Below are 18,450 nucleotides of genomic sequence, written 5' to 3'. Positions count from 1 at the left end.
GGGGGTTTTCATGGGGTGTTGGATGCCCTGCCTTGGTCCTCTGGGTAGAGAGGGTGGGGGTTTTCATGGGGTGTTGGATGCCCTGCCCTGGTCCTCTGGGTAGAGAGGGTGGGTTTTCATGCGATGTTGGGTCTGTTCTCCTTGTTTCTGGCCTACAGTTTCTTCAGCACCATCCTGGGGCGCTGGATGCAGAAAAAAACACAGAGAACCCGCTGGCATGTTGTTTCTCAGGCTCCGATGTCCTTAGCCAGTGCCCTCTCCTCTCCGGAAGTCTGTGTGCTATTTGTTTACATGCAGCTTCCATGGCATGTGGCTGCGTGTGTCTAGATTCAGGGGCATGTGCACCCTTTCCTCTTACTGGAGTTCGGGTCAGTTCTCTTCTGTTTTGTGCTGCTATTTTCTGTCAGATGTGGCCTTGACTTAGGTTATTCTGTTTGTCAGTGAAGGCCTGGCTGGTTGATATGGTAGTTGAGGTATAGCCCTGTGGGTGGGAGACTGGCCCTAGTGTAAGTAGGTCTCCCGGAGCAGGCTGGGAAGGCTTTGGAAAGTTCTCCTTGGGCAGAGCTGAGGGCCAGCCCTCTGCACCGTTTCCCTCATCACATTGCAGGGGAGGCACAGCCCTGGCTGAGGCAGAGCTTACAGGCTCCCTGTCAGCACACTGTCCTCTCTCGGTGTCTGTGAGTGAATCTGGTGATGTCTCAAGTTCGTCTGCTGCTAGAGCTCCATGAGGCGGCTTTCCTGTAGATGGGGTCTCGGCTTCCTCTCCTCAGGCAAGGGCTGCCACTGTGATTCCAGGTGGTGTGTTGCATGTCCCTTTCTGGTGTTAGGGGGCTCCCCAGTGCCACTCTGAATGCTGTGAGGTGGCTCAGGATCCATCTGCACCCTGCTCTCGAGGATTCCCTCAGCCTCTGTAGATTGCTGATGGCCTCCCTCTCCCTTCAAATACTGTGCTGGATTCCTTCTTTGTTATTATGTTTAAAAGCTTTTTTCCCCTGTTATTTCGGGACACCTGGGAGGGATGGAGATGAATGTGTGTTTGCAGCCTTCCACTGGCTGAGCCAGGGTCCTGTGGCTCCTCATTCTGGAGGGTTTGCCTTCATGGCCTGAGTGCTGTTGCCTCACTCACTGTTGGCCTGAGCAGTGTCCTGCTTCTGCCACATCCCCCTTAGTTGCATGTGTTTGCTTTGTGGTGATAGCCAAGTTGCTCTTCACTGGCACATACCTCCAGCAGTTAAGAGACCGAAGTGAGGGGCTGCACGAAGGCCATGTGGTGCTGTGTGTGTACTGTGGGTTGTGTCTGGTCCTCCGGCACCTATGGCTCCCCTGGCTATTACATGGACCCCTCCCCTGGCCACCTGTTCCCTGCACCCCTCCCTTGGGAGCTGGCAGTGACACATCACGGGCATTGCCAGGCTGATGGGCTCAGATCTTGATTCTGCTTTGTAACCTTTGTCATGCTGTCTTTTGGAGGCTCATTTTCCCCATTCTGTGAGATAAAATTAGTGGGCTGACTGCTGCGAGGTGTGGGTTGTGCACGAGCCAGCATGGCACATGGTGGTCCTTAGCAGGAAAGTGTTGTCTTCCTCTTGGCCTGCCAAGTGGTGCTGGTGCTGCAGCTTCCCTCACCGTGGCTTTTGGGCAGGTTGCTGGATGCCGGGAGGGAAGCCTGGCTCTGTGAGGAGCGCTGCCCTGCTGAGCCCCACATGCCACTCCTGGCTCCCTTTTCTGCGCCTTCTGACCCTTCCTGGAAACTACCTAAAATAGTTGTCTATTTTTTTTTTAAATTATGTGTTCCTTGCATTGTGTTTGGGTGTTGAGATAGTGGAATATATAAAATCCACTAAAATTTGTTTGTCATTTTAAGTGGACATAAATTGGGGGCATGTTGGGTCAAAGTGCTATAATTGATAGAATCCATCATTAAACTTTAATTTTACCTTGGGGTGTAAGAGTAGGTGGAATTAAGTACTAAATCTCCAGAAGCTAAGAAAGTGAAAATTGAGTGGTGGATTCTGTGTTCACATATTCCTACCAGTGTGGACCATTTGCATTAAATTTAAACAGCACCACTTGTTTAAGGTTCATTTTTATACTCTTGTTCTAAAATCACAAATTTCCTTTGACAATGTGATAGGACAAAATTATATTTTTAAACTTTGCAAACCACACTCCAGAAGTGTGCCAAATGCGACAGTTTCTTAAATCAAAAATAGCTTCTTCGAACCCTCAGGGGAGACGGCTGACACGCGGCAGCATTCAGACTGGGAAGCTTCAGGCTGGGATGACAGTCCTTGTCATCCATCATCCTTATGGTGCCGTAGTCTCCCTGTCCTCGGTCAGCCTTACGGTGGAGGGGTCACTCCGTTAGTCCAGAGGTGGTGGACAGTGAGGAGGAGGAAGACTCTTACCCTGTTCCCTGACATTTTCATGTTGTGTCTACCCAGAGTTGTGACAGTGGTGACCATGTGTAGGTGTGGATCATTCTGCATTTGTCTATCAGTCTTGCCAGGCCACTTGTGGCTGGAGATACCTGAGTTTGTGTGGCCTGGCAGGTGGCAGTGCGTGTGGGAGGGGGTGCGAGGAAGTAGGGATAATGGATAATCCCCAAGCCACTCTGTGTGGGGCGCTTCATTTGCATTTCTTTGGCCCTAGTTGCTGGGGTGGTGCTAGCTAGCTCCAGCGGCCCTGAGTCTGACTGTGTTGTGTGCGTGTGAGTTTTCCTGGTGCTGCACGTCTCTGTGGGCTTCTCCTTCCCTTGCTCTGTTTCACGGGCACTGGCAGGGGCTCACCTGCTGGGCTCTGTAGGGTGCAGGCAGATAGGACCTGTGAGTGGAGGGTGGGGCTGCAAGTGTCATGTTGCCTCTGGAGGGAGCCCATGCCTGAAACTGTTTCAAGAGCTAACTGTACAAGGGTCTTATTTTTAAGCTTGTGGCTCTTGCTATTCATGCCTCATTAATTCTGTGAACCGGTAACTTCTTTTGTTTTTTTTTTTAGGCCATTCAGAGTTGGATTTGCTTGCTTGACGTGAGGGATTCTGATGGGCAGGCTCTTGGCTCCCTGCTGTACAGCACAGTCCAGTTGGTGGTGTGAATTTGCTGGGCTGCTGTGTGTATGGAATGTATTCCTGACCTGTGTAACTTGGGAGCTCAGAAGCCAAGGTGAGGCAGGCTTCCATGTACTGGGGTGCAGGTGGGGGGCCTTCAGTCTCACTGATGGCTAAGCATCCTGCTACCTCGAGGGACCTGGTCCCATTTTTTTGTCAGCTGTATCAGCGCTCTACAGAGTGGCTGTGGTACCATGTTGTGCCCAGCATGAAGGAGTGGCCACTTAGTTTTTCTGCAGATGGAGCCTTTTTCTCTTTCCCTGAATGTGGGCTGGCCTGGTGAGTGGGATGAATGTGGGGTGCCTGCAGCACTTGCTTGCTTCCTGCTTGCGATCTTTCTTTGCTCACTCTGGGGATCCATTGGCCATCCTGCTCACAGCCGTGTGACTGAGTGTCCTCTGTGAGTCTCAGGCTGCCTGGTCTCCGCTGATTCCCTGGTCAGAGGCTCCTGAGCCCCAGCTCAGCTGTTCTGGACACCGGCACACAGCAGTGGGGATTTAGCATACTTGTTTCAAAGTGGGCTATCTAGTACAGGTACCCCACCTCCTGCTCACAGAGGTTGGGTCTTCTCTGAGAGGAGATGCTCCTTCAGGGCCGACTTGTAGGCATTTGTGTGCTCTTTTCCTTGGAGATTACTGTGAAACAGCAGCCTTTAGCAGTTGTGTGGTTGCTGTGCTTAAAATTTGGGAAGGCTGGGCAGTGCCTGTGGCTCAAAGGGGTAGGGTGCCGGCCCCATATACCGGAAGCGGCAGGTTCAAACCTAGCCCCGGTCAAAAAAAAATTGGGAAGGCGAGGAAGCCTTGTTTGCCATGGAGTAAGTACTTTGTTGATAACTGTTCTTTCTTATCTGAACAGTGGAGGATTCTGCGTCTTAGTTGGCTAAGACTGACTTTTACTTTGTAGTGTTGGAAAGGTCTTACTCTAAATGACCTGACTACTTCATGCAGTGAACTTTGTTTTTGTTTTGTTTTTTGAAGGCATACTACCTTTCCTTCAAGAGTAAGTTCTGTGTGACAGGTGCAAAGCCGCCACCTGTTAGGTGACGCTGTTGGCGTACATCCCCACATTGCAGAGCCATGCAGTGCCCCAGAGTTATCGGACCTGTGTTTTGGTAGCTGCAGATAAGGAGTGTCTTCCTTATTCCAGGATCCATGCTGATTGATGGAGTGGCTCCATTTTCTGCCTCCTTTCTCATATGAGGAGAATAGGATGTTGTTTGAGAGGCTCAAAGCTGTGTGTGTGTGGTCTTCTGCTCAGAGTCAGTGTCTGTGTCTTTTACCCACCTCCATAGTCCACAGCAGGCTGTGGCCAGGTTGGAGTCACTCTGACGGCCATAGCCTGCCAGGTAGATGCTGGTGACCAGTCAAGCCCCATCTTCCTCACATACACATGTGCTCACTTTATCCGGTGTTAGGTCAGGAACCAAACATGGTAGTAAATTTGGCTATACAATGTAACCATATAGTAAGAAGTATGCCAAATAGAAATCTTCTAGAGAAATGGCAGAGGTTAAGGTGGGAGTTGTGTGTGGGCCTGGCAGGAAAGCCTCTGGTGAGCAGTGTCAGCGCTTGTAGGGAGGGGTGGCAGGCAGTGCCTCCAGACACGGATGGGGACTCAGTGCTAGGGCTGAGGCCTGATCCCCGTGGCCTGGACGTTGGATGGTGAGGGAGGAACACTAGCGTAGACTTGGTCTCTGTGTTTGCGTGGGACGTCCTCCTCCTCTTGTCTCCTCTGTTGTCTGCTCTGAAGCCACACGTCTCCATGGAGAGTGCACAGCTGTCACCTTTGTGACTTATGCGGATGCTTGCTTTCTGCTACCAGCCTGTGAGCCTGAGGCCCAGGACCAGACCTCCCTGCCACTCAGGTTGCAGGGCAGCACTGTTGGCAGTGAGGGTCTGGCTCTCCGCGGCCTGGTGCTGCTTCTGAGGACGAGTCCCAGCCCACTGCCAGTCTGCCGTCCATGTCTGTGCAGGGCTGCAGCTGTCTTGCCTACCGACTGGGAATGAGTCCTGACAAGCCTCTGGGGTTTCTTCTTCGCTGTGGCAGGTGCAGCAGTGACTTCCCTTTTCTCTCGTCACCTCGGAGTCTCCAGGACCCTTTCTCTGTGTTCGTGTGCAGCCAGGCGTGTGAGACGCAGCACCGCCCTGAGCCAGGGCTCACGCGCCTTTTGTGGGGCTTTAGCTTTTTTCCTCCATTTTATCTCCTTGTGTCCTTAGCTGTCTTCTAAACTCCCTACCCCTTGCCTATTCCCCTGTACCCTTGTTTTCTCTTCTTCCAGTTCTCTTGACCCTTACTCGAAGTCTGTTGTCCTTTTTTTAAGAAGGTAGTACATTGTGCCAGAGGAATCCTTGAGTTTTATAACTGGCAGTGACTTTGGAGCTTGGGTAGCTGAGCTCCTCCCTGGCGAGGAATGTGATGCCCACAGCTGGGCAGAGACTTGTCCACAAGCCGCTGACGGGTTGATGCTTGTGTGCTTTGTGCTGACGGCTGCCGTGGCTGCAGGGCTGCAGACTCAACAGGGTCTTCTGTGGTGTTCTTGTGCCTGGAACCCTCTTTTTCATATTCCATTAAGTTTGTTGTCAAATTTCATCTGCTTATAAGATATTCAAGGATAGCCAGTGGCTAGTGGATTTTTTTTTATTTGTTTGTTTAATTTGGAAAACACTATCCCAAATGATAATAGCTTAGATTGTTCATTAGTATCTTTTGGGATTGGCTGGACTAGTGACATGCTCTCTCTTGTTTATGAAGGTAATTTTAGCCCTCTCTTTGGATTATATGATTCCAGGTTTTTCCTGTAACACAGGAATAGGATTGATACACTTGTAAGAGAAACTGGAGGAGAAGTCAAGCCCACACCTGGTTTGAGAGCTCCTTGTGAGCACCAAGTTGAATTGTAGAGGTGTCCTGTGACCTGCCTTGAGTTTAGTAATGACTGGGAAGAAAGCGTGTTTGTGCTAGTACTTAGATTGTGGCCTTGTTTAGATCGAAGGAGAACAATACATTCAGAGGAAGTAGGGAGGACTTCCATGCAGGCTGGCAGGCTGTGGTCCCGTTGTGAATCATGGGGTGGTAAGGACAGTCCACGCTCTCCTGTGAAAGGTGAAGTTGGTTACCAATTAAGTGTGTCCAAAACAGGTGCTTTAAGGCTGGGGCTTCTAGGTTGGGTGCGGTGGCTCACATCTGTAATTCCATCACTCTGGGAAGTGAAGGCGGGAGGATCCCTTGAGCTCAGGAGTTCAGGACCAGCTGAACAAGAGTAGACCCCATTTCTACTTAAAAAAAAAAATAGCTGGGTGTGGAGGCTAAGGTAGGAGGATCACTTGGGCCCAGGACTTTGAGGTTGCAGTGGGCTTTGATGACACTGCTGTGCTCTGACCTCGGTGACAGCCTGAGACTGGCGTTTCTAGATGGAAACCTTGGTGTTTTAGTGGAGTAAGATGATGTCTTGGGAGTAAGCTGCAGAAATCTTGCTCAAGGGCTGTGTCTGCGGTGTGTGGGTGTGCAGACATGTGGTCCATTCTTGTGTAGGGGCTGAGAGATGTGTGGGGCCAGGAGAAACCACTGGGTTAGGAATGGGGCATCTCCTGGGACCCATGCTTGTGACTTTTGTGTTCCCCATCACACTAGACACAGGAAGGTGCCACATTGATGGAGCCATCTTTCCAGGGAGAACTGTTAGCAGATGGAAGAACAACCTTAGCAGTTTCTGGGTACCTCTTCTGGTTTCCTTCCCCCGGCCTGGAACACCCTCCCCTCACCTGGTCAGTTTCCTGCTAACTTTCTAGGACTCAGTCCTCCTAAGGCTGTGCAGGCCACCAGCTGCCTTGGGGCCTTAGGCCCCTGCAGTCCCACTGAGCTGGAAGGCTTTGGCTGCTTCACATCTGGCTTTGTACCCCCAAAGCCTAACTTTTTCTTAAACTCAATTTATATTTTTGAATATGCTGATGCACTTTTATCTGTGTTGTATTCATCATCCTAAATACTTGAAAATGCATCTTTCCAAAAATAAATCCATCTTCTGATGTAGCAGACTAGTAACCTCATACCTAGTGGTTTTAGTAATGATTCCCCAATACCATCTAATACTGGGTCTGCATTCTCATTTCCCTAGTTATCCCAAACAGGTCCAACCCAGGCCTCTCATCGCACCTGGTGGTTTTGTTGCTTCATCTCCTTTAATTGAGAGCAACTTTATTTTCCATGGTGCAGGTGTGTGGACTGGACCTAGTGCCTGCTGTTTAAGCTGTTTGTTCAGGGAAGACACAATAAGATCGAAGGAGAACAATACATTCAGAGGAAGTAGGGAGGACTTCCATGCAGGCTGGCAGGCTGTGGTCCCGTTGTGAATCATGGGGTGGTAAGGACAGTCCACGCTCTCCTGTGAAAGGTGAAGTTGGTTACCAATTAAGTGTGTCCAAAACAGGTGCTTTAAGGCTGGGGCTTCTAGGTTGGGTGCGGTGGCTCACATCTGTAATTCCATCACTCTGGGAAGTGAAGGCGGGAGGATCCCTTGAGCTCAGGAGTTCAGGACCAGCTGAACAAGAGTAGACCCCATTTCTACTTAAAAAAAAAAAATAGCTGGGTGTGAATGGAATGGGAATGAGATTCTGAAGACATGTGTTCCTGTTCTGGTCAAGGTAGGGATTTCCCATAGTTTAAATATTAGTGATGCTCAGAGGTCAGTCAAAAAGTAAGTCCCTTGGTCTGCATGGATGCCACTGTCTTGTAGGCCCAGAACTGGATTCCCAGGCCCCTGGGTCTAGCCAGTCTCTCTGCCAGTGAGTGTCCAGACCTTCCTGGTCTCATCTGTCCCTGAGGCAGATGTCCTCTCCATGCTCAGGACCTCTGGCCTCTATGGAAACGCTCTCCATCAGTTTTCCTGCATCTCACTTCTTTCTTCCACAGTATCCGTTATTATGCTTTCCTCTGTTTATTTTTACACCCATATGGCTTGATATATGGCTTGTGTATATTTTTATTTCTCAAAGGCAAGATCTAGTTCCTAAACGATGCCAGCTGCAGTTCAGCTTCCCGAGAAGCAGTTCTGCAAAGTGGAGCAGAACACAGGGACTGTGACAGATGTATTTTCAGTTTTGACAACGGGGTTGACTGTCCGGCATCTCCATCTCAGTGACTCGGAAGGGAGCTGAAACAGTCATCTGAGCTTCATTTTTATCTCTAAAATGAGTTATTGACCTGTATGGATGTAGGTGATTTTTCTCTCCAGGGAATTAAAGGGCTTTTTTTTCTCTCAGCGATTATTTTGTATTCTAGAAAATAAGTGTTTTCCATGGTTATCTGTGGTTCACTTTTAACAGGAGACCTTGGGGCACAGTGCCCTTTAGTTTTGAGAAGGTGCAAGGTGTTTGTAGGTCTGGGAGTCATGTTGTCCTCCCCTCTGACTCATCCCCCTTTGCAGTGGTGAGGGTTGCAGAGGCTGATGTCTCACAGTAGTAGGGCTCTGCCCTCCCAGGACCCGCCTCCTGCCCCCAGTGGCCACACAGTGCTTACAAGGAGCAGTGGGGACATTTTAGAAAGTCCATTTGTATCTTATTGTGAATGCTTGTTCTTTTATCCCCGGTTCCTGCATGCTTTGGTATTTGTTATATTTCATTACGTGGTATTGTTTCTACTGAAAATAAGATATTAAAAATAAGCTATAAAACATTTAATATTATGAACTTTTTAGCAGAAAACTATTAGGATAATTTTATTTCAGGACTGTGGGATCATTTTTCCACATTTGATTCATTTAAAGGTGGTGAAAGTAAGGGTGAGCGTAATACGCTGTCCCAGACGAATAGATTGTAAAATGTACTGGGTGTTGAGTGTGTCTGTGCAGCCATCCTCTCTCCAGCATGGAGCTTGTAGGCGGTGTTCACAGGCGATGGGTGCGTGTGCTGCTGGGAGGGGGGGCGGGCACGTCTCATCCTCAGCTACACATCAGACTCCCATGGACAGGGTTAAAATTCTTGTTTTGAGTCTCTCCCTGAAAGATTTTGAGAGGTGGCTTCAGTATCTAGTCTAGACAGTCCCCAGGAGTACTCCCGTGCAGTCTCTACTGAGAACCTCTGTTGCAGGTGCCACCTGGAGTGGGCTTGGGGACAGTGCGTGGTGGTGGTCGCTTCCTTCCCTCCCATGCTCTCTCCAGGAGTGGAAATCTGCTGCCCTCCAGAGGGCCAGTGTTTTAGGCCAGCACTGAGCAGTCCTGGGGAGCAATCTGGTTTGTTAACAATCGTTAAATGTCACAATCCTTACTTTTTGCAGAGATTTCTATCAAAGTTTTGAGATTTCCCTCCTACTCCTGTAGTGTAGACTTCTTCTACTGAGGCTTTTCTGTTTTGCTTTGATTCCTATTTCAGGAAATTGTCTGCTACCTTCCTCTGGAGCAGTACTGTGGTCACAACATTTTCATTGGCTTAGAACATGCATTTTCCCCTCTCAGTGGCAAGCGTTTGTCTCATCTCATTGTTTTATTTCCTGTCCAGAAATGGGGGTGGGGGTCGCTGTAGTTCTGATGTCATATTGAATCCCCATTGGTGAGCACTTGTGGCCAATCAGATGCTTCCTGGTGTCCAAGTAAGAAAGATATATAGCTCTGGAATAACAGGAAGCTTCGCGTTTTCAGCATCCTGTTATTCTGGGTTTGTGAATACAGACTGCTTTGCCACAATGAAGGTTAGTAGAAATTTATATTCTTATTTCTTTCTATAGACTACCATCCAATTTCAAACTCTAGAATGACATCTTTAAAACTTAAAAGACATTCAGATAGATCACCTACTTAAGTATTTTACATTAAGGGAACTTTTGTACTTTGCCTAAAGGAAGCAGAGGTATATTAAAGTTAATTTAATTTATTTTCTCTTTTGAGACAGAGTATCACTATGTCGCCTTGGGTGGAGCACTTGATATTCACAGCTCAGGGCAACCTCAGACTCTTGGGCTTAAGCAGTTCTGTTGCCTCAGCCTCCCAAGTAGCTGGGATTACAGGCGCCCGCCACAGTGCCTGGCTATTTTTTTGTTGTTGTTGTGGTTGTCATTGTTTTAGTAGGCCTGGGCCAGGTTTGAATCTGCTAGCCTGGGTATATGTGGCTGGCACCCTATCCATTGAGCTACGGGTGTCGCCAGTACTTTTAATGTTTTTAAAAAAATGCAGCTCAACTATATCATTTAAAAGTGTGGAATGATCTGCCATCTTAGATAATACTCTTATTTGAGTTGGATTTATTACGGCAAATGAGTCAAATACTGTGTGCTTGGGAGTATTTTTTACAGGAAGGATCTTGCTTTATGTGTATTTTATATTAGAAATAGCATCAACAAACATGTAGAATGCTTACATATAGTCGCATCTTTTAAGTTTTATATTTCCATTTAATATTTTTCCGTGAACTTCAAAAAAGTAAACTTTTTTTTTAGGTACTTTCTTGATTCTTAGTGATTTGATGATTTTTCTTCTTGAGGTAGTTTTTCAACTTCTGGATTTTATATATGTATAAATATATCTCATGACTATTCTTACTCATTATTTGAAAAATAGGCAAATTCATTTAATGGAGACGATTTTGGAAGAACACACAGGACTTCTTCAAACTTGGGGATTGTTTTTTTTTTAGTGTCTCTTGAAGTGAGCGTCATGGTGACGTTCACACCCCCAGAGAGGATGGTTGGCTGGTCTGGTGTGTTCTTCATTGACTAGGTGTTGGGAGGGGCTCTGTGTGCCTTTGTGTGTCCTCAGTGTAGGGGGACGCACAGACATCAGCCAGAGCAGTACAGTAGGTCATGATAAATGTCCTGGGGACCTGAGCAGGTCTGGGTGCAGCAGGGCTTCTGGGAAGGGCTCGCCAGGAAGCGGGATGAGTAAGCGGTAGTCACCAGGACAGGGTAGGGGCAGGAAGAGAAGGCGGAGGGAGTTCCTGGGGGCCTCTGGGGAGAGGGGCACAGGATGAAGGCAGAGGTGACAGACCTGGAGAGCAGAGAGCCCTCACTATCTCAGTAGGGAAAGCATGTTAACATGGTGCACATTTTGGTGTCTACATATGTCTTGGTTATTTGCACTTCTGGAAGAAATGTTCTCCCAGTATTTCTGGGGCAGAGTTGTTGATGATTTGACTGTTAAGTTTGTTTTTGCTCAGAGTTGTTTGGTGATCAGAAGCTCTGTGTAGTCTTAGGGCAGTATCTGAGGTGAGAGCCACATGTGTTGGACACATCTGTGTGGGCACACGTACATGGTGTGCACAGCAGCTGTTGTGTGTCCAGGTGAGCTGGTGTGCTTCTAGGCAAGCTGGCACACTCTGCCTTTCCCAGCTCCAGGATAGTGCATCTGACTTCAGCATGGTCCCAGCTCTACAGATTGCCTGGGTTGGAGAGGATGTGGTCACAGGTGGGCGGGCCTGGCCTTGGCTCTGCTGGGGGGCTCTGTCTCTACCTCACCCCTCCCCTGGGGTTGGCTTGTCCTGCCTATTCTAAATGTCTGTGTGTTCTCAGATGGTCGTGTTTTTCTTTTGCTGCTGTTTGGTTTGGAGTTGTCATTTTACCTTTTCTGTGACTGGGAAGGAACATCTGTCATCTGCCTGCTCTGGCCCTGCATTAATCTAGTGGTGGCTGCAAAACCCCCACTGAGACTTCTGAGTGCCACCAGCTCTCATCTTGGCCAGAGCTCATGCCCTAGCTGGGAATGTGGAGTGGAAATCCATCTGGGACCCAGGGGTTGACTGTGCCTAGGAAGGGGAGTTCTGATTGGGCTCCTTACCCAGGACTGGGTGCTGGGACTCCAGTCTTGCTGGCCTGGGCGGTGCTACCACCTTTTTACTAATTTAGGCGGAATGTCCTCCCACTGCTGGGAAAGCTTAGTTCAACCTGTACCTAAGGTAGATTCTACTAATTTTCCTTGTCTAATTTTTCCTTTCAGACATTTGATGCAAATGATTTGTACCAGGGGCAGAATTTTAACAAGGTCCTCAGTTCCCTAGTGACTCTAAATAAAGTAACAGCAGGTAAGCTCTTTTTATTGAATTTGAGGGGGTGGGAAGACAAAAGGGCAGAAACCTCTGGTTTTCTGTTATGGCCAAATGAGCATTATTAATTGAAAAAATAAGTCTTTTAAAAAAGTTAAAAATAGGCATTCAGTTTTGATTGTTCATTTTGCTGTGTGTATGTGTGTGTGTTTTTTTTTTTCCCTTATTAGAGCAGAACCTTCCTCTTCAGGTCCTTTGTGGATATGTATATAGGGCAGGGAGATGTCTCTCCTGAAAGTATAGCAGAGAAAAAGGGTTGGAAAGGCTGGTGGGTTGTTCTGGAGCCAGTACCACCCGTTTCCAGGTTTTTATGGGTTTGTGTTGACTAAAGCTTGTGTTTAGTGAGCAGTGGCCACAACAGAGGCGTGGTGGGTAGATTGGGCTGCACAGCTACGCCTTGCTTGCCCAGCTCTCCTGGGGCTGATAGGCGCCCGGCAGGGGGTTTGTGTGGTCTAGCCCAGTTCTCCTATTGTAGAGCGGAGGGATGCAGTATGCCCCTCTGATCCTCTTGTGGGCTCTCAGACTGTGGCAAGGACGTGTACGGCTCAGGAAGGAGGGCTTCTTAGTTGCTCTTTTGTTTCAAATTTTCTTTTTTAAATTTATCTTTATGGATTTTAAGTTTGAGATTTATGGGGGAAAATGAGATGGCCCTTATCTTAAGTTTACCTGATGAGGCTGGGAACTGTCCTCTAGGCAGGGACTGTCCTTGGCACCACCCAGCACACACCTGCTCTGATTTCTGTCTGGGAGCTGCTCCTCGGCTGGTCCCTGGGGCAAGGAGCGCCAGCCCTCACTGCTGGGACCGGATGGAGCCCCCGGGGAGGTTTGGATGAGCTGCATTTTCATAGCCTGACTCCTCAGGTTCGAAGTTGCAAATCTCTTGTGGCTATTCAGATCAAAGTGTCTCAGAGACAGATGTGTAAAGGGAAGGAATAGAACGATGAATAGAAATAATTGAAATTGTCATGTCGTTTAATGATGTTTTGCAAAAGAGTGTTTATGGCCTTTTATAAAGGTGATTGATTAGACAATGAAGCTGCCTTCTCTAATTCTACATGATGAAATGATAGCTTGAGTATGGTAAGGAAGAAAACTACTTAAAGTTATAGGTGATGGAGAAAGGGAGACATGCTTAGCGCAGACGGCACTGGAATTCAGCACGGGAAAGCTGCTGTGCCATCCCGCTTGCAGGGTTGGGTGCTTAGTGTGCCCGTGAGCCGCTGGTGTTCCTCTCGGCCTGGAATGATGTGTTGTCCAATCAGTGCAGGTCTCTGGTAGACAGGGATAGATGAGTAAAGCCACAACCAGTCCCTGATGTGGTCCCTCTGCTCAGCTGAACACTTCTCCAGGGTGCTCATGGAGTGGGGAATGCCAGCCTGACTTGGGGGAGGGGCTTTCTCTGCCTGGAGGTTCAGTGCAGGTGCTGATAGGAAGGAGCGGGGAAGGGCTGGTTCCTGCCCTCAGTCAGGCGCTCAGTAATCAGGGCCCAAGTGCTGAGGTTTACAGGTAAATAGCAGAGCTGGAAGGAAGCTGGATCCAGTAGCTCTTGGGCACAGATCACCATCACTACTCTTTTTTTTTTGTTTTTTAAACCTCCACCTTATGAAAGGTATTTCTCATATTCTTTATTTTTTGAGATGGAGCCTCAAGCTATCCCCCGGGCAGAGTGCTGTGGCATCACAGCTCACAACAACCTCTAACTCCTGGGTTCAAGCGAGTCTTCTGCCTCTGCCTCCTGAGTAGCTGGGACCACAGGCACCTGCCACAACACCCGGCTATTTAATGATTGCAGCCATCATTGTTATTTGGCGGCCCGGGCTGGATTTGAACCCTCCACCTTAGGTGTATGTGGCTAGCGCCTTAGCCGCTTGAGGGCGAGCCTCATATTCTTGATATCATTGGCTGCACATTGGATGTAAAATAAGTGGTATTGTTCTTTACAAAGACTGATTTGGAACTTGGCATTTTCTAGCTTTTAAACACTGAGTGACCCTTCTGAGAAGGAACTTTCACTTTCCTGTTTTTTGGCTGCCAGTCTTGAGCTCTTGTTCTTGGAGTCAGTGTGTTGGAAATGACTGCTCTTAGATTTCTCCTTTACGTCCTCGCCAGATGACAGGCTGCTGTCAGAGATGCTTTGGGCATTCTTGGGAAATCCTGTGCTCATCTTCCTATGCTGTGTCACTAAGAGAAAACCACGTGTGTTCCAAGGCACTTGGATACATTAGCTGGACAGAAGAAGGCCTGGTCAGGCCTGGTGATGAGCGTGTCCGCAGGATTCCTGGGCTGGGCACTGCAGGCGACACAGGCTGCCCCTGTGGGCAAAGTCTGCAGGCAGTGCCCTTCGTGTTCTCCAGTAGGACATGCTCTGGGGACTCCTTGTAGCCCTGAGTGGGACCTCATAGGACTGGGTGCTGAGGGTGAGCCGAAAGGGATTTGAGACTGCGGGGACAGCAGGCTGGCCGTAGGACAGGGCTATCATGTGTTGCTTTCTGTGGAGCCACGCAGGGGCACAAAGGAAGGCCCAGGACTGAAGGGCGAGGACACCTTGCCCAGCTTGGATCCAGCTGTGCTGCAGAGCAGTTTAGCTGGTGCTGCTGCGTCCTGAGTATACAGGGACTCCTGGGGACCTGGCTTTTCCTGTGCTGTCTCAGACTGTTAGATGTTGACAGTTAATTCAAAATGTTATGAGACGCTGTGAGCCATCTAAACAGATCTTCCAGAAAAATGGGAGCTACAGAGAGACCCTCAGGTTCGAGGTGCTTTTCTATAACAGCAGGCTTCCTGTGAGCTGTAGGACAGGGCTGAGAATCTTGCAACAGCAGTTTCCCTAGAAATTGAATCACTTCTAAGAATAGGACGGTCACTTGTTAATGGGCCTGAGTGGAGTGTCTGCCACGCAGGGTCTCAGTAGAAAAAAACCTTTCACATCTGTTTATGTTGATCCTTTCAGCTACTTGCTGAGGTGAGTGGAGCCTGTGCTGCCATAATTTTGAGGAAATAATTCTCAGAAGGTTCTGTCTGGCTGAAAAATACATAGGGATTTTCTTTTGTTTTATGTAAGAGTCTTTTGTTCCAAAAAAGTCTTGCTACTCATGGCATGACACAGAACCTAGAAAGTGGTGATGTGCCCAGAGTGAGTGCTTACCTGTTCTCTGCTACGTAATTGAGTTGGAGAGGCTGTTTTTCCTGGGTAAATGGAAGGTATTAAAGACCATTTTAAAACATTTCATAAACTTCTAAAAAATTATGCTAGAAAACAACAGATTAATAGTTACCTCCAGATAATTTCTGGCAGGTGATCGGAATGAATGCACATTATTTACATAGCAGACAAAGAATTTGTTCTTTGTTTACTGTATAAATGGCCTGCTTTGTTGTGGTCTCTGCTGTGTCCCTCTGTGCTGCCCTAGTTCTGAAGTCTAGTGTGTGGCCAGAGTCCTAGTGTCGCGTCTTCAGCTCTCTCTTCTGTGTGACCTTTCCAGACATCGGGCTAGGGAGTGATTCTGTGTGTGCTCGGCCCCCATCTCATCGAATAAAGTCTTTTGATTCTCTGGGATCACAGTCTCTACACAGCCGGACTTCAAAATTGCTCCAGGGCCAGTATCGAAGTTTGGTAAGTTCAAGAGATTTTGTTATTTAAGTTCAGATCTGTGTGGGATGTGTGTACAGATATGTCTGGAAAGGCACATATGCCTCTATTGACAGAGTGCTAAACAGGCAGCATCGATCCTGTCATCTGGTTTGGCATTTGCTCATTACTGAATTATCCGGATACGAAGCTGGATGAGCACTTTTGAAAAACTTGTTAAGTTTCACAACTTTATGACTTCGTTTGTCTGGAAAGATACATAAGTTAAAATACTGCCCTGCTCACTTGCATTCTGTTCTCTGCAGTGCACACGTGTACAGAAATATATGTAAGTCAGAGTACTTAGCTGCACAAAGAAGAGATGGTTAAAACGAAAGAAAGGGCTAGTGGCTTTTTTATCTTCATGGAAGTGTGGCTCAGAATGGGTACTAAGTCAGATGCTTACACATGTAGCTCACAGAGGAGGGAGTTGGCTGGTGACTTGGGAAAGGAAACTTAGATAAGCAGTCATCCTGGAACAAGAAAAATCCCTTAAGGCTCAGGACCCAGGTTCTTGAGGGATAGAACGTAGAAAATGGCAGTGGCGTTGGGGATGAAGAGTCGGGGCTAGCTGGAGCCAGTGTGGGGGAGGCCCTCATGGCCACACACCCTGCCTGTCACCCTCTGGGCCCATGGCGGGGTGGCAGTCGTTCTGAACAGACGCCAGGGACACAGCTTTTCTTCCACGCAGCATCTTAGATTTTTTATTTTACAGAGGATCTTCTGCTTTAACACAGAAGGGAATGTTGCTAGGTAAGCTCATGGTTGTCCTTGAGAAATAAAAGATCTGATAGACTTAGGTTGTATAGGGAAATAGATTTGAGGTAGTTTGCAAAGCAGTGTTGAAAACTGGAAGATAAGGAAGGAATGTGTTTTCTTATGTTCCTGAGCTTTGTGAACTCAGAGCTCTCACTGCTGTGTCTGTCCCTTGGGGAGGGGCCCCTACCTGGTCTGCCCTGTGCACAGCCAGCTCTGGCTCCCACCTCCACGTGGGCCTCCTCTGTGGACAAGTTCAGTGCTGAAGGAATTTTGTGGAGTACCATGGGGGACATTATGATTCCACATTAAGGTGAAATATGTGGAGCACTTTAAACAGATCTTAAGTTAGCTTTATATGGCATGTGAGGAAAACAGAAATCAGCACCCTCTGGGGAGGGTGTATTTGCTGCTGCTTTGCCTGTGCCAGTCTCCATCTGATTTTTTCTTTTTGAGTAAAGGAGGACTGAATTACAAATGTATAATTTTAAGTAAAATAGTGTAGTATTGATAATGAGTATTGCTGAGATTATAAAAGTATACGATTTTTCATTAGCTAGAGAGATTTTAGGTTACACTAAAAAATAGGCTTTCTCTAGCCCATGTGACGTTTTTCTGTGGCTGTGATGGGTCTTTATTGGCTGCTACTGAGCTGATTTCCCCTTTCTGGGACATGACAGTACTTTTCTTACTGTGCCAGGAAAGAGCAACTACTTTGCCATTGGATTCATTTTTTTTTTTTTTTGTATGTAGCTTAATCACAGCACTTTGAGGGATCTTTCTGAGATTAAAAATTATAATACACGGATGGCGAATTGCTTGTTTAAATCTAGGTGGTGGGTACAGGGCCACCTGCTATTCTCTGCTTTCGCGTTTAAAAGTTTTCATAACAAGTTAAGCTAAAGGGACAACTTGTAGTTTCTGGTATGTCAGTTTTTGTGATCTCATTAAAATGAAGCTTAGCTTTGAAATTGTGTAGAATGCTCCCATCCCTCAGAGAGGCTTAGTATTTTAGTGGTGCTGTTGTCAGTTCCTTTGCTCACTCACGTTGCCTGTTCATCACCTGCTTCACTTTCAGTTTAAGAATGTCTCACCTGACTGCACCTTAGTTACTAGTTGTTCTCATAAACTTGCTTTTAATTTGTGCAACTTGGCGTCTCTCTGTTCCAGGACAGATGTCGTGCCTGGGGATAGAGGCAGATTTGAATAGTTTTGATGTTTTCTTTATTGCTTCATTTGGACTTTCTGTATCTGGGTATCTCTCTGTTGTTGCCCAGTAGTTCCCTTCTGTGGCAGATTCCTTCTCCCTTTCAGATGCCTGGAACTAAACTGAGCTCTCTATTCCACTCTGCTCTGTACTGTGCCCCTACCCACAGGAAGGGAGATGTGGCAGACCCAGCTGTGGATGTGGGTATAGTTTTTCTATGGATAAGGTTTGATTTCATACTTCTTTTTTACTCAAAAGAACTTTTTTCGATATTCCTGGAATTCCTGGTAATCACTGCTGTGCCCACAGTCTTTCATCTGTTGACTGTGAGGCAGTTGTCTCTGCCGTCCTTCATTTCTGGGACAGGTGGCTTGATCTCTTAAAATGTTTCCTGGCCCTGGATCTCCCACTACTTCCAGGGGCCTGGACATGTGGCACTATCCTCGTGCTGGCAAGTAACCTTGCTTTGCAACCAGTTCACAAAATAGACTTCCAAAGCATGCAAGAAATTGTACCAAAATGTATTACACATATTTCTTAACTCTTTCCAGTTCCTTTGTTCAATAAACATGGAAAACATTGAGCATCTTCAATGTGCCATATTTTATCAATTTGAAGGCCTTTTTCCTTTTAAACATTTGCCCTCATCGGAGAGTGGCATGTGCCTTACAGTTGATGGTTGTGCCATAACTTCAGGGACAGTACTTAGTGGGATATTAGATAATGGGGCATT

General features: G+C 47.5%; 1 protein-coding gene across 5 annotated transcripts in view; it reads left to right on the top strand.

Moving 5' to 3' along the window:
* The window catches only part of ARHGEF7 (Rho guanine nucleotide exchange factor 7), a 132,643-nt gene that overhangs the window by 27,736 nt on the left and 86,457 nt on the right, over positions 1–18,450 (top strand). For 3 of the 5 annotated variants that reach the window (XM_012811528.2, XM_023519178.1, XM_023519177.1), the window contains 2 exons: positions 12,021–12,105; positions 15,609–15,739. The gene's annotated coding sequence lies outside the window, so the exon portion shown is untranslated. Of the gene's footprint in view, positions 1–3,094; positions 3,159–12,020; positions 12,106–15,608; positions 15,740–18,450 lie in introns of those variants that run through there. The other 2 variants (XM_023519175.1, XM_023519176.1) reach the window with 2 other exon arrangements.

Source organism: Otolemur garnettii, unplaced genomic scaffold, assembly GCF_000181295.1.
Source record: "Otolemur garnettii isolate 467f Iridium unplaced genomic scaffold, OtoGar3 scaffold00161, whole genome shotgun sequence".
NCBI lineage: Eukaryota > Metazoa > Chordata > Mammalia > Primates > Galagidae > Otolemur > Otolemur garnettii.
This window is presented reverse-complemented; position numbering and strand designations above follow the sequence as displayed.